The sequence below is a fragment of the Dendrobates tinctorius genome, unplaced genomic scaffold (assembly GCF_039654945.1).
Source record: "Dendrobates tinctorius isolate UK_male_01 unplaced genomic scaffold, ASM3965494v1 ptg000201l, whole genome shotgun sequence".
NCBI lineage: Eukaryota > Metazoa > Chordata > Amphibia > Anura > Dendrobatidae > Dendrobates > Dendrobates tinctorius.
Genome location: NW_027361868.1, coordinates 5,475,141 through 5,489,924, shown reverse-complemented (window position 1 = coordinate 5,489,924; position 14,784 = coordinate 5,475,141). Strand labels below are relative to the sequence as shown.

Here is a 14,784-nt window from a genome sequence, read left to right as displayed (position 1 = left end):
CTTAATGGTAAATGAGAGGCAGCGCGCTTAATGGTTAATGAGAGGCAGGGCGCTTAATGGTTAATGAGAGGCAGCGTGCTTAATGGTTAATGAGAGGCAGCGCGCTTAATGGTTAATGAGAGGCAGCGTGCTTAATGGTTAATGAGAGGCAGCGCGCTTAATGGTTAATGAGAGGCAGCGTGCTTAATGGTTAATGAGAGGCAGCATGCTTAATGGTAAATGAGAGGCAGCGCGCTTAATGGTTAATGAGAGGCAGCGTGCTTAATGGTTAATGAGAGGCAGGGCGCTTAATGGTTAATGAGAGGCAGCATGCTTAATGGTTAATGAGAGGCAGCGCGCTTAATGGTTAATGAGAGGCAGCGTGCTTAATGGTTAATTCGAGGCAGCGTGCTTAATGGTTAATTCGAGGCAGCGTGCAATGGTTAATGAGAGGCAATGTGCTTAATGGTTAATGAGAGGCAGCGTGCTTAATGGTTAATGAGAGGCAGCGCGCTTAATGGTTATTGAGAGGCAGCGCTCTTAAAAGGTTAATGAGAGGCAGCGCGCTTATTGGTTAATGAGAGGCTGTATGCTTAATGGTTAATGAGAGGCAGCGTGCTTAATGGTTAATGAGAGGCAGCGTGCTTAATGGTTAATTAGAGGCAGCGTGCTTAATGGATAATGAGAGGCAGCGTGCTTAATGGTTAATGAGAGGCAGCGTGCTTAATGGTTAATGAGAGGCAGAGCGCTTATGGTTAATGAGAGGCAGCGTGCTTAATGGTTAATGAGAGGCAGCATGCTTAATGGTTAATGAGAGGCAGCATGCTTAATGGTTATTGAGAGGCAGCGCGCTTAATGGTTAATTAATGAGAGGCATTGTGCTTAATGGTTAATGAGAGGCTGTATGCTTAATGGTTATTGAGAGGCAGCGTGCTTAATAGTTAATGAGAGGCAGCATGCTTAATGGTTAATTAGAGGCAGCGTGCTTAATGGTTAATGAGAGGCAGCGTGCTTAATGGTTAATGAGAGGCAGCGCGCTTAATGGTTAATGAGAGGCAGCGCGCTTAATGGTTAATGAAAGGCAGCGTGCTTAATGGTTAATGAGAGGCAGCGCGCTTAATGGTTATTAAGAGGCAGCGCGCTTAATGGTTAATGAGATGCAGCGCGCTTAATGGTTAATGAGAGGCTGTATGCTTAATGGTTAATGAGAGGCAGCATGCTTAATGGTTAATAAAAGGCAACGTGCTTAATGGTTAATGGGAGGCAGCGTGCTTAATGGTTAATGAGAGGCAGCGTGCTTAATGGTTAATGAGAGGCAGCGTGCTTAATGGTTAATGAGAGGCAGCGTGCTTAATGGTTAATGAGAGGCAGCGTGCTTAATGGTTATTGAGAGGCAGCGCGCTTAATGGTTAATGAGAGGCAGCGTGCTTAATAGTTAATGAGAGGCTGTATGCTTAATGGTTAATGAGAGGCAGTGTGCTTAATGGTTAATGAGAGGCAGCGCGCTTAATGGTTAATGAGAGGCAGCTGTCCCCTGTGGACCCTGCATCCACCACATTAACCCAGTGCGCAGTGATGGACACATAACGGCCCTGGCCATGCCTACTGGACCATGCATCTGTTGTGAGGTGCACCTTTCCACTCACTGATTGCTTGAGTGCATGGACAATGCGGTCTTTCACATGAAGGTGGAGGGTTGGGATGGCTTTGCGAGAAAAGAAGTGCCGACTGGGTAGGTCATAGCATGGGACTGCATAGGCCATGAGTTCGCGGAAAGCTTCGCTTTCAACCAACCGGTAGGGCATCATCTCTAACGAGATTAGTTCGGCAATGTGGGCGTTCAAACCCGTGGATGAGAGGATGAGTACTTTCTTGTCCTACTCAGAGTCTCTGGTAGGGTGAACTGGACTTGAGAGCTGCATATGGTGGAACTAGCGGTGGACATGGCGGACTGAGAAAGGGTTGGTGATGGTGATGGTGTTGGTGGTGTTGCTGATGGCCTAGATTCAGTCTTTCGTAGCAATAACATTGTGATTCCATGACTGCTTTGCCCTTGCGACGACACCTCGACATTTGCTGCTGGTGGTGTGCTAACCGGTGGGCTTACAGTGGGGGAAGCGATGTATCGTTGCTGACTACCTTCATTCGGAGCAGATGCACATGTGGTACATGAGGTTTGGTAGTCCGTCCACGCTTGCAAGTGCATGGTGGTTAAATGTCTAAGCATGCAACTGGTTTTCAAATTTCTCAGATTTTTCCCTCGGCTAAATGTCTTTGCGCACTTCTTACAGATAACCTTTGCCAGATCATTAGGATTTTGTTCAAAAAAGTGCCACACTGCACTCTTCCTACTATGGAAGACATTTTGAGGCCTTGCACGCTGTGCTAATTTGACCGTCTGGCCTAGCTGTCCTGCAACTCTTTTGGTTTTTGTAAACCGTTTTTGGACTGCTCCGGGCCTGCCAGATAACAGCTGTTGCGATGTCGATGCCTGCTGCGGATGCTCCTCCTCTTCTGAGCTATTGGCAGCGGCACCCTCCTCCCCCAATGGATGCCAATCTGGGTCAACAACTGGGTCATCCATCACCTCCTCTTCAATGTCATGTGCACCTTCCTCTGTGTCACCATGTAAGGTGGTATAGTATGCGGGAAGGGGCACCTGAGTTTCATCAGGGTCAGATTCTGGCTCAGTACACTGCGAGGACAATGTAGTGCTCTGAGTGAATGTACCAGCAGAATCATCCATCAGCGGCTGTGCATCAGTGCACTCCATGTCAGATTCATCTTGGCCTGGGTAATGTAGTGCTCTGAGTGAATGTACCAGCAGATAAATCTAGCAGTGGCTGTGCATCAGTGCACTCCATGTCAGATTCTTCTTGGACTGGGTAATTCACGATTTGACTTGATAACCCAGGCATGGTATGTGAAAAGAGCTCAATGGAGTAATCTGTAGTGTGGCCTGCCGCATCCTTTACTTTTGGTAGGGGTGAAGGACACAAGGAAAGGTGTGGTTTCTGACGATGAGCCTCCAATGACGACTCAGTGCTTTTATTTTTTTAAAGTTCAGAAGAGGAGGCGATAGAGCTGGAGGCTGTGTCAGCAATGTAAGCCAAAACTTGTTCCTGAAGCTCCGGCTTTAAAAGCAGTTTACCTACTCACAGAAAAGGGAACCTTCGAGGCCTTGTGGAGCCAGACGATGATGCAGGCTCAACACCTTCTGCATTAGGTGCTATTGTGCTTTTGCCACTACCAGCAGATCCACCACCACCACCACCAACACCATCATTACCAGCTGGCAACCCCCGCCCACTTCCACGGCCTCTTCCAACACACTTCCTCATTTTTGGGAAAATGTACCCAAAATACCACCAGCAATATGGTACTGTAAAACAAGGTACAAGGTGTATATAGTATTGGGAAGAATTTGAATCTCCCTACAGACTTGAGGACACTGAACTAATATCTCAGGCCCAGTGTAGATTACACCTCAATATAACAGGCTGAAATTGGATGGTGTATAAAATGTCTATATAGGACTGGGGAGAATTTGAATCTCCCTAGAGATTTTAGCAAGCTGACAATGATGCTCTCAGTCCCAAGTATGGCAGCTGGCAGCCTAATAAGCAGGACTGCTGCACACAAAAGTGTGGAAAAATGAACGCTTGGTAACTGGGCAAAAAAGAGGATGAAAAGTATTTTTGCTTTAAAAAAGCAGTTTGCACAGCAGTGTGAAAACAGCAATGCAGCTATCAGGGAGCCTTATAAGGCAGCCTAATAACCAACAGAGCTGATGCACCAAAATATAGCCTCCCCTTGCACTGCACACTAACTGGTGTGTTGTACAGGCAAAATCGCTAGCAGCAGAAGCAGTTTTTTGTATCTTCTTCACTGCCTAACGCTCTCCCTACAGAATCATCATCAGCAGCAGCTCTCCCTATTCTGAGATCAGAAGTAAGAAGGCGGTCAGCGGGCACGCCCTTTTATAGCCCCTGTGACGCCACACAAAGCAAGCCAATCACTTGCATGCCCTTCTCAAAGATGGTGGTGACCGCTGCCTATGTCATCGCATTGCCCACAGTGTGTGTCCTCCATCATTGGCTGAAAAAGGGCGCTGAAGCATCATTTCAAACACGACTTTGGCACCATAGTCGTCGACCTCGTGGCCGACCTCACACTATGGTCGGGTTTCATTTCATGAAACCTGACTTTTGCGATAGTCGGCGACTTTTGAAATTGACCGACCCGTTTCGCTCAACTCTATTAATGAGAGACAGTGCGCTTAATCGTTATGAGAGGAAATGTGCTTACTGGTCTTTGTGAGGCAGTGCGCTTAGTGGTTACTGTGAGGCAATGTGCTTAGTGGTAATTGTAAGGCAGTGTGCTTAGTGGTTACTGTGAGGCAATGCGCTTAGTGGTTACTGTGAGGCGATACGCTTAGTGGTTAATGAGAGGCAATGATCTTAGTGGTTACTATGAGGCAATGTGCTTAGTGGTTACTGTCTTAAGTGTTTATGGTTACAGTGTCTTAAGACGTACAATGTTCACAGGGGTGGACCTACCGCCCGTGCAGCCCGTTCATTGCACGGGGGCCCTGGGGGAGAGGGGGCCCCTCCAGCCTCCTCCAGCACCGCATGGCTAATTATTCAATGCAAATTAGCCATGTGGAGCGCAAGCACCGCAGAGCCAGCAAGGAGGAGAGGAGAGCAGCCCTGCGGGAGGCGGCGGGAGCGGGTCTGACTCCTCCTGAGGCGAGTGCGGCCCAGTGCAGAGGAGCCAGCCCTGAGGGCCACTGAGGTAAGATCATCAGCCAGCAGCGTCAGTGCTGCGCTGCCGTGTGGGGGAGGAGAGGAGGAGGAGACAGACTGTCACTCACACTGCCTGCCCTGTGGCGCTGGTCAGACGGTGGCTGCAGTTCAGCATGGCCTGGCTGCTCATGAATGGGGGGCCCCTGGCCTGGGGAGAAGCATGGCCTTGGCTGCTCATGAATGGGGGGGCCCTGGGAGAGGTGCTTGGCAGCTCATGAATGGGGTGGCTCATGGGGGGAGAAGAAACATGAATCGACCGGCCCACATAGGGGGAGAAGCAGCATAAACTGGGGGGGCACATGGGGAGAAGCAGCATAAACTGGGGGGCCACATAGGGCGAGAAGCACTATGCCAAAAGTAGACCGCATATGGGGGAGAGCATTATGAAACAAAGGGAAACGGGGGTGCCTGTATATATCACCTGGAGGCTGTGATGGGCTGTGTATATTACCTGAAGGGTGTGCTGGGCTGTATATATTAACTGGAGGCTGTGCTGGGTTGTATATATTACCTGAAGTCTGTGTTAGGCGCTGTATATATTACCTGAAAGCTGTTGCTGGACAATATATATTAACTGGAGGCTATGCTGGGCTGTATATGTTATTTGGATGCTGTGCTGGGCTGTATATATTAACTGAAGGCTATGCTGGGCTGTAAACCATATTTTATTTGGAGTCTGTGCTGGGCGCTGTATATATTACCTGAAGGCTGTTGCTGGACTGTATATATTAACTGGAGGCTATGCTGGGCTGTATATGTTATTTGGATGCTGTGCTGGGCTGTATATATTAACTGAAGGCTATGCTGGGCTGTAAACCATATTTTATTTGGAGTCTGTGCTGGGCGCTGTATATATCACCTGAAGGCTGTTGCTGGACTGTATATATTAACGGGAGGCTATGCTGGGCTGTATATGTTATTTGGATGCTGTGCTGGGCTGTATATATTAACTGAAGGCTATGCTGGGCTGTGTACCATATTTTATTCGGAGGCTGTGCTGGGCTGTATATATTAACAACTAGAGGCAATGCTGGGCTAGTGGGCTATATATGTTATTTGGAGGCTGTGCTGGCCTGTATATATAATTTGGAGGCTGCAACTGGCAAATAATAAATACAGCCCAACAGCACTCTACAGATATTATATCCAGCCCTGCATAGCCTCAATATTAGATAACAGCAAATAACTTTGTTGCCCTATAAAGGGCGGGGGGGGGGGGGGCAAAAAATTTCTTGCACAGGGGCCCACTACAGTCTGTGTCCGCCCCTGAATGTTCAATTACTCTCACACTTGGTTATTTTTATCAGCCTGATTGAGATTATGTGGGTTGTGACGAAAAGCAAATGCAATCAATGAAGAAACCACCACATAACGTACAGAACTTAAACCATCTGTTGTTAATGTTTTGGGGCCAGACACGATTGGACACCTACAGAGGTCTTCTAAAGTCCATAGTGGACCACAAGTGTCAATGTTCAAGGATTGGCTTGTGAATATGATGATATATTAAGGCACACAATGGGCGCCCACAACGGGAGAAACAAATGGGCAGTAGTGGCTTCAGGTATCTTCTATTTTAGAGGCATGAAACGTCTATGCCATATTAATAACCTCTTTAGAAATGAGTATCTTTTTGACTATGGACCTAGGCAACAAGAAGCACAGATTAGCGCCAGTGAGGACCACACCCTTAGGTTTAGGGCACAAACGTTCCTTCATCTTAAACATTCTTGGAAAAAGGAGATCTTGGTTGAAGAAGTAAATTCAGGCCACCAAATCTCCAGCTAGTCATGAATATTAAGCTCGACCATTCACCAGGCATGTTCTGCCCTCTCAGATGATTACACTCATTTTCTCTGATTACTATGGAGGTTCACTAATCGCTTCTTAGAATGATATTCTCCGAAGCTACAATGCACAATCACACTTTTTAATTACACATTTACAGCAGTTTTACTCTTCACAGTTCAGTTACAGAAATTACTTTTCAGAATCCAATTTCTTTTTTTTAACCTTTCGTGACTTTTTCTGTCGTTTTCCCTATATAATAAAAGCCCTAATGTTCTATTGTGTATTCCTCCTTTTTTGCTCTGCTCAGTTTTTCACTTGGTATATATATCCTACCATCATACACAGGAAACCTTCCAGAAGTTCTGCTTTCTGGGCGGTTTAGGTGATACCTGGAAGATTTGCCAACTCTTACGGGAGTCCAAAGTTCTGCACTTTTTCCTGGAGACTCACAGATGTTCCCGGAGTGAACGGATTTGGGTGTGTTGACATACTCTCATCTCAATACCCTATTCAACCACAGTCACATAGGCACAGCGTGTTTCAACTAGGATGGGGGTTTGCTCAATCTGAGACATCTAGATTAGCAGATAACGTCTTACAGTGAAGGCTAAAACTTATATAAAAAGAAAATGGTATAAAACTAAAGACAGCTCACCAACCAGACCATCAGGTGCACGGAACTCCATCCTGATGCGATGTCATCTTGTAATAAGAAAAAAAAAAAGTTTGATCCAGCTCCTTTAAAAAATGTAATCCTTTAATGAGTCCAAAAAAGTATTCACACGATTAAAAACTCCATATTTGCACACTGTCTGTGGAGTTTTTAATCGTGTGAAACTTTTTTGGAATCATTAAAGGATTAAATTTTTTAAAGGAGCTGGAGCAAACTTTTTTTTTCCTCTTATTACAAGGCTAAAACTTGGCAGTTACATCCAGTTTGGAGGCAAAGACCTTGACGGTCAATAACAAGCAACAGCGGCAGTCTCCTGGCACAGTCGGCGATCTATCACCACCGTCAGATTTCTAGGTCATTACTTCTCTTCTTAACTGAATGAGGTGCCCTTGATGCAGCTTTAGGGAGACTGGATCTCCTTAGAGTGATTTTACTATGTGATACGTCTATGGCATTTCCACTGGGCTTGGAATTTTTTGGAAGTCCAACACCAATGAATGTAGAATATGGCCCAAGCATAGGCACCTCTCCAGTTTGCCAGACAGCTGCAGTTTGCATCGTGCAGCAGCAGGGAGGAAGGACACTGCCGAGTTTGTAAATCAAGAAAAATAATCAGAAAATGAGCAGCAGGGAGGAGGAACACTTAGGAGCTGTCAGTCAGGCTAGATGGGTGAAGATTCAGCAGCAGAGAGGAGGGGCACTGAGGAGTTTGTCAATCAAGAAAAATAATCATAGAATGGCAGCAGGAAGGAGGAATGCTTAGGAGCTGTCAGTCAGACTAGGTGGGTAGAGATTCTTCAGCAGGGAGGAGGGGTGTGGCGCCCCTGAGGGCTCAGTTGCCACAGAGGTACTGCACCTCCTCCTGAGGTGTGGTGCCCCACCGTCCAGGTAGGTTGGGGGGCTCCTGACCACGTTCCAACACTTGCATCCCACACAACACAGTAGTTCAGCCCGGTCCCCGAGGTTGTATGGACACTAATGGTTCTGCAGCAGACTCCGGCAGAGTAGTGGGCTGTAAATGCACTACTCCCATCTCAGACTTGGGGGAACAACAGGAACATTGATAGTGAGCCGGGACTAAAGAAGCAAGGAGTCCCCGAAGCAGGCTACAGCTGTCTGCCGTACAAGGAAAGTTCTTGGGAACATCTGTCAGGAGGAACTCCAGTGTAACTCAGTACTAGGAGTACTTCACACCAAAGGCGCTGTAAGAGGAGACGTTCAGAAAGGCACATGTTGGTGGAGTGTTGGAAGGGAGCATTCCATCTGTCCTGGAGGTTGACTGAGTCCCTGACCCGGGGGACACAGCACGGAGGCAGGCACCTGTGTGTACTACAGACTGTGAGTAAAGCTTTGGAACTGCAAGGCCTAGTGTCCTCCATTCATTCCTGCACTAACACACTCATCCCCGCTACATCTGGGTACCAGCTTCTACACTGCCTGCGCCTCTCCTCTACCCCTACATCTACACTGCCCTGGGACTACAGCTCCACCTGTGGGGAGCATCACCATCTTGGCTGCAACACACCACCAGTCCCAGAGGATCTGCATGCAGCGTCGGCTTAACATCTCCCTTGCCGAGCACCACAGGTGGCGTCACAAACTATTCATTCAAACCATTACATTCCCTCATTACTTGGGCGCCCAGGGCCACGGACCGGGTCCCTGCTGCTGTGACACATCCCGCTGATACCGGCTCGGTACCGAGTACCCCACAGCCCTGGGAGGGCGACCCAAAACTTGGCGTCACGAACAGGATGACGAGACCCGATGCCATCGGGTTCTGTGTGCCTAAGACTTAAAGTTTTTGAAAATGTGCAGAAGACCCAATTTAATAGACTGTAAAATGAACATTAAAAATGGCCGCTGGCGCGGTGAAGAAGGGCATGACAACATGGGAGGTCCTAGGAAAAGACCGCGAACTGTCCTGGGCCTCCCCTGCCTGAATTACTATGCAACGGCGACATGGCACACCCCCCAAGGGGTTTGTATACTGGCTTGGTATGGAGGAGTTGGAAGAAGACGCCGCCCCCAGAAGGAGGAACGGAAGCCAGTGGCGGGAAAAGAGCCGAGACAGGAAGAAGAACGCCAGAACGCCATCTTGGAAGGAGACGGGAGGAGGCCTGCGGAGCGCAAGGAGGTTATGCTGAATCTTCCCGGCGCCATGGCTGAAGGCTCCAACCCAGTGTCCGAGATGAACCGCCAGCAGCTGGAGGACAAAATAGCCCAGCTGTCGTGCCGCCTGCAACTGAGGCAGGAAGCGCCATGGACTTTAAAGCTGCAGCGCGCCCAGGAAGGACCTACACCTGCGGTACCCGCGACACCGGTACCCGCCGCTGCTGCACCGGAACCTTTCCAGGCAGACTCTGTGGAGCCTGCGACCGCTGCCATCCCACCGGCAGCATCCATTGTCCCCTCTCTGCCGTTACCACCAGAAGAGTTGTCTGAGACCTTGGGAGCCGAAGCGGAGGAAGAGAAGCTCCCGTCCGGACCTGACGCGGCCATGCAGGTCCCTCCAGAGACCGCTGCGGACCCGGAGCTGCCCTTAGCTCCACCGCCGTTACCGATGTCCCTCCGAACAGCGCCCGCTGCCGCCATGCCTGCCCTGGAGCAGAGACTGCACCACCAGGAGGCCCCAGGTATGTCTGATGCCCCTACACCTGGGAAGGCCCTGGGGTGTACCGCGGTCGCGGCGGCTGGTCAGGTCGTGTTAGATCTGGTCTGGGACCGGGATACATGTCCCCGGGGGGAACCATCTGAACCCCTGGCGGTGGTGCCGCGGTACACCACGAGCTGGGATCGGTCTCGGGAGGAACGGGAGGAAGATGAGAACTGGGCTAGCTGCCAAGTGACCATCCGACAACTGGCATCTGAACACCGAGAGTGGGAGCAGCGAAGGTTTGCTGTACTGGGCCCTGATTTGGACCGGAAAGAGCAGGTCCGTGCCAGTTGCTATGGCCCCCGGGACTCAGCAGGTTGGGGACACGTCCTAAATGTTAATCATGAGAGGGGGTTCGGCTTCATCCATGACCCTAGCCGAATCTCCGATCTGTTCTTTAATCGGCGGGACGTGGAACCCCACTTGAGAAAAGGGCACCCTGCCAGAAACCTACTATACATCCGGGAGATTATGTAACGTTTACCAGACACGAAGGATTGAGAGGCTGGTATGCAATGAATATCAGATGGGTCCCGGAGGACCTCATCAAGACCTACAGGCAGAAACCGCCTACTGCCCCCATGTGCCAAGTTGGATCCGCACCAGTCCTGCAGCCAAGAGTGCAGAAAGCTACCAATTTTACCCCTTTGGAGGAAGAGTATCTGAGGACTGCCAACGCATTTATCTCCCCTGGAAGCAGTTCCAGTCCAGAAACCCCAGGAGGGGATGACAACTAGTCAAGATTAGAGTTGAGCGATACCGTCCGATACTTCAAAATATCGGATCTGAATGGATCGGCCGATCTTTAAAAAAAAGTATCGGTATCGCCGATGCCGATACCGGAAGTCCCATTCAAGTCTATGAGACTTCCGGTATCGGAATTGGAAAAACCCTTTCCTGCCCTTGTACAGCCTCTCGGGGGTCTGTACGGGCCTTCCGGGGGTCTCTGCCGGAATGCCGGGGGGCTGTGCCGGCCTGCCGGTGGGCTGTGCGGACTGCCCGGGGTCTGTACCGGCCTGCCGGGGGGCTGTGCCGGCCTGCCAGTGGTCTGTGCACCCTGTGGGGGTCTGTACCGGCCTGCCGGGGGGGCTGTGCCGGCCTGCCGGGGGGCTGTGCACCCTGTGGGTGTCTGTACCGGCCTGCCGGGGGGCTGTGCCGGCCTGCCGGGGGGCTGTGCTGATGTCCGGGGGTCTGTGCAGGCATCGTCCGATGGGACTACAAGTCCCATCTGGCGATGCCTGCTACCATGACAGTGATTGACACATTAGCCAATGATGGGACAGTAGTAGTCTCATCATCCGGCTAATGTGTTAAATGTTAAAAAAAAAAAAAAAAAAATACTACATATGTACTACATGCATGCTACATACATACTACATGCTACATACATACCACATATATACTACATGCATGCTACATGCTACATACATACTACATATGTACTACATGCATGCTACATACATACTACATGCTACATACATACTACATACATACTACATACATGCTACATACATACTACATGCTACATACATACTACATACATACTACATATATACTACATGCATGCTACATACATACTACATGCTACATACATACTACATACATACTGCATACATACTACATGCTACATACATACTGCATACATACTACATGCATGCTACATACATACTACATGCTACATACATACCACATATATACTACATGCATGCTACATGCTACATACATACCACATATATACTACATGCATGCTACATGCTACATACATACTACATATATACTACATGCATGCTACATACATACTACATGCTACATACATACCACATATATACTACATGCATGCTACATACATACTACATACATACCACATATATACTACATGCATGCTACATGCTACATACATACCACATATATACTACATGCATGCTACATACATACTACATGCTACATACATACCATATATATACTACATGCATGCTACATGCATGCTACATGCTACATACATACCAAATAAAAAAAAAAAAAAAATTTGCAGTATATTTTTTACTTTTTAGTTCAGGATATTTGTGTTTTTGCTTTTTGTTTTCTCTGGTTAATGGTCATGTGTTGATATGCGCTTACATTGTGCATACACATTAACTTACTATTCTCAGTTCAGATTTGTTTTTTATTCATTTCATTGTGCATTCAGTGCATATATGGGTGTGACCGCCCTCTTTCTGAGCTGGGAAAGCCATCCAGTCTGGCCTACACTGTTACTAGTGGTTCAGCCGCTCGACCCTTGTTCACATTCACGCCACTTGGCAAGTGAGAAGGTTTTAAATACTAGAGTAGGGACTGTCCCACAAGGGTTGCCGTGATGTGGCGGGATGGCTTGTACATTATTTTGATCAAAATTATGTTTACTAAATACCCTTATTATTATTACCTTTATGCATTATTTGCAGTATACATTTTTTACTTTTTAGTTCAGGATATTTGTGTTTTTGCTTTTTGTTTTCTATACATACCACATATATACTACATGCATGCTACATACATACTACATACATACTACATATATACTACATGCATGCTACATACAATACATTCATACAATACATACATAGACATACAGTACATATAACATAGAGTAACATACTTACCAATACTTGTCACATTGTTCCCCGAAGCCATTGTCTTTTACGGAATAAATATTAACATAACAAACCACAAAAATACTCACCCATGATCCGAAGCAGTCCACGAGTGTGTCCCACGACGATCTTGGGTAGAGAACTGCAGCATCAGCTGATGCTGCCGCTCTCTACGGGCTGCAGGAATCCAATGACGGAAGGTAGGTATCCTTCCGCACTGTATTCCTCCGCCACTTAAAAAAAAAATAGTCCCTAGTCTCACTTTTGACATTGCTGTGTGAGAAAGTTCCCACGCAGCTTTTGCCATAAAGTGAGACTAGGGACTTTTTTTTTAAGTGGTAGAGGAATACAGTGCGGAAGGATACCTACCTACCGTCATTGGATTCCTGCAGCCCGTAGAGAGCGGCAGCATCAGCTGATGCTGCAGTTCTCTACCCAAGATCGTCGTGGGACACACTCGTGGACTGCTTCGGATCATGGGTGAGTATTTTTGTGGTTTGTTATGTTAATATTTATTCCGTAAAAGACAATGGCTTCGGGGAACAATGTGACAAGTATTGGTAAGTATGTTACTCTATGTTATATGTACTGTATGTCTATGTATGTATTGTATGAATGTATTGTATGTAGCATGCATGTAGTATGTATGTAGCATGTATGTAGTATGTATGTAGCATGTAGTATGTATGTAGTATGTATGTAGTATGTATGTAGCATGTAGTATGTATGTAGCATGCATGTAGTATGTATGTAGTATATATGTGGTATGTATGTAGCATGTAGTATGTATGTAGCATGTAGTATGTATGTAGCATGTAGTATGTATGTAGCATGTAGTATGTATGTAGCATGCATGTAGTATGTATGTAGTATGTATGTAGCATGTAGTATGTATGTAGCATGCATGTAGTATATATGTAGTATGTATGTAGCATGTAGTATGTATGTAGTATGTATGTAGCATGTAGTATGTATGTAGCATGCATGTAGTATATATGTAGTATGTATGTAGTATGTATGTAGCATGCATGTAGTATATATGTGGTATGTATGTAGCATGCATGTAGTATATATGGTATGTATGTAGCATGTAGTATGTATGTAGCATGCATGTAGTATATATGTAGTATGTATGTAGTATGTATGTAGCATGTAGTATGTATGTAGCATGCATGTAGCATGTAGTATGTATGTAGCATGCATGTAGTATATATGTAGTATGTATGTAGTATGTATGTAGCATGCATGTAGTATGTATGTAGCATGTATGTAGTATGTATGTAGCATGTAGTATGTGTGTAGCATGCATGTAGTATGTACAGTGGGGCAAAAAAGTATTTAGTCAGTCAGCAATAGTGCAAGTTCCACCACTTAAAAAGATGAGAGGCGTCTGTAATTTACATCATAGGTAGACCTCAACTATGGGAGACAAACTGAGAAAAAAAAATCCAGAAAATCACATTGTCTGTTTTTTTTTCATTTTATTTGCATATTATGGTGGAAAATAAGTATTTGGTCAGAAACAAAATTTCATCTCAATACTTTGTGATATATCCTTTGTTGGCAATGACAGAGGTCAAACGTTTTCTGTAAGTCTTCACAAGGTTGCCACACACTGTTGTTGGTATGTTGGCCCATTCCTCCATGCAGATCTCCTCTAGAGCAGTGATGTTTTTGGCTTTTCGCTTGGCAACACGGACTTTCAACTCCCTCCAAAGGTTTTCTATAGGGTTGAGATCTGGAGACTGGCTAGGCCACTCCAGGACCTTGAAATGCTTCTTACGAAGCCACTCCTTCGTTGCCCTGGCGGTGTGCTTTGGATCATTGTCATGTTGAAAGACCCAGCCACGTTTCATCTGCAATGCCCTTGCTGATGGAAGGAGGTTTGCACTCAAAATCTCACGATACATGGCCCCATTCATTCTTTCATGTACCCGGATCAGTCGTCCTGGCCCCTTTGCAGAGAAACAGCCCCAAAGCATGATGTTTCCACCACCATGCTTTACAGTAGGTCTGGTGTTTGATGGATGCAACTCAGTATTCTTTTTCTCCAAACACGACAAGTTGTGTTTCTACCAAACAGTTCCAGTTTGGTTTCATCAGACCATAGGACATTCTCCCAAAACTCCTCTGGATCATCCAAATGCTCTCTAGCAAACTTCAGACGGGCCCGGACATGTACAGGCTTAAGCAGTGGGACACATCTGGCACTGCAGGATCTGCGTCCATGGTGGCGTAGTGTGTTAC

General features: G+C 46.9%; 1 protein-coding gene across 3 annotated transcripts in view; it reads left to right on the top strand.

Annotated features, from left to right (window-relative positions):
• The window catches only part of KCNK2 (potassium two pore domain channel subfamily K member 2), a 167,453-nt gene that overhangs the window by 130,194 nt on the left and 22,475 nt on the right, over positions 1-14,784 (top strand). The window lies entirely within an intron of this gene.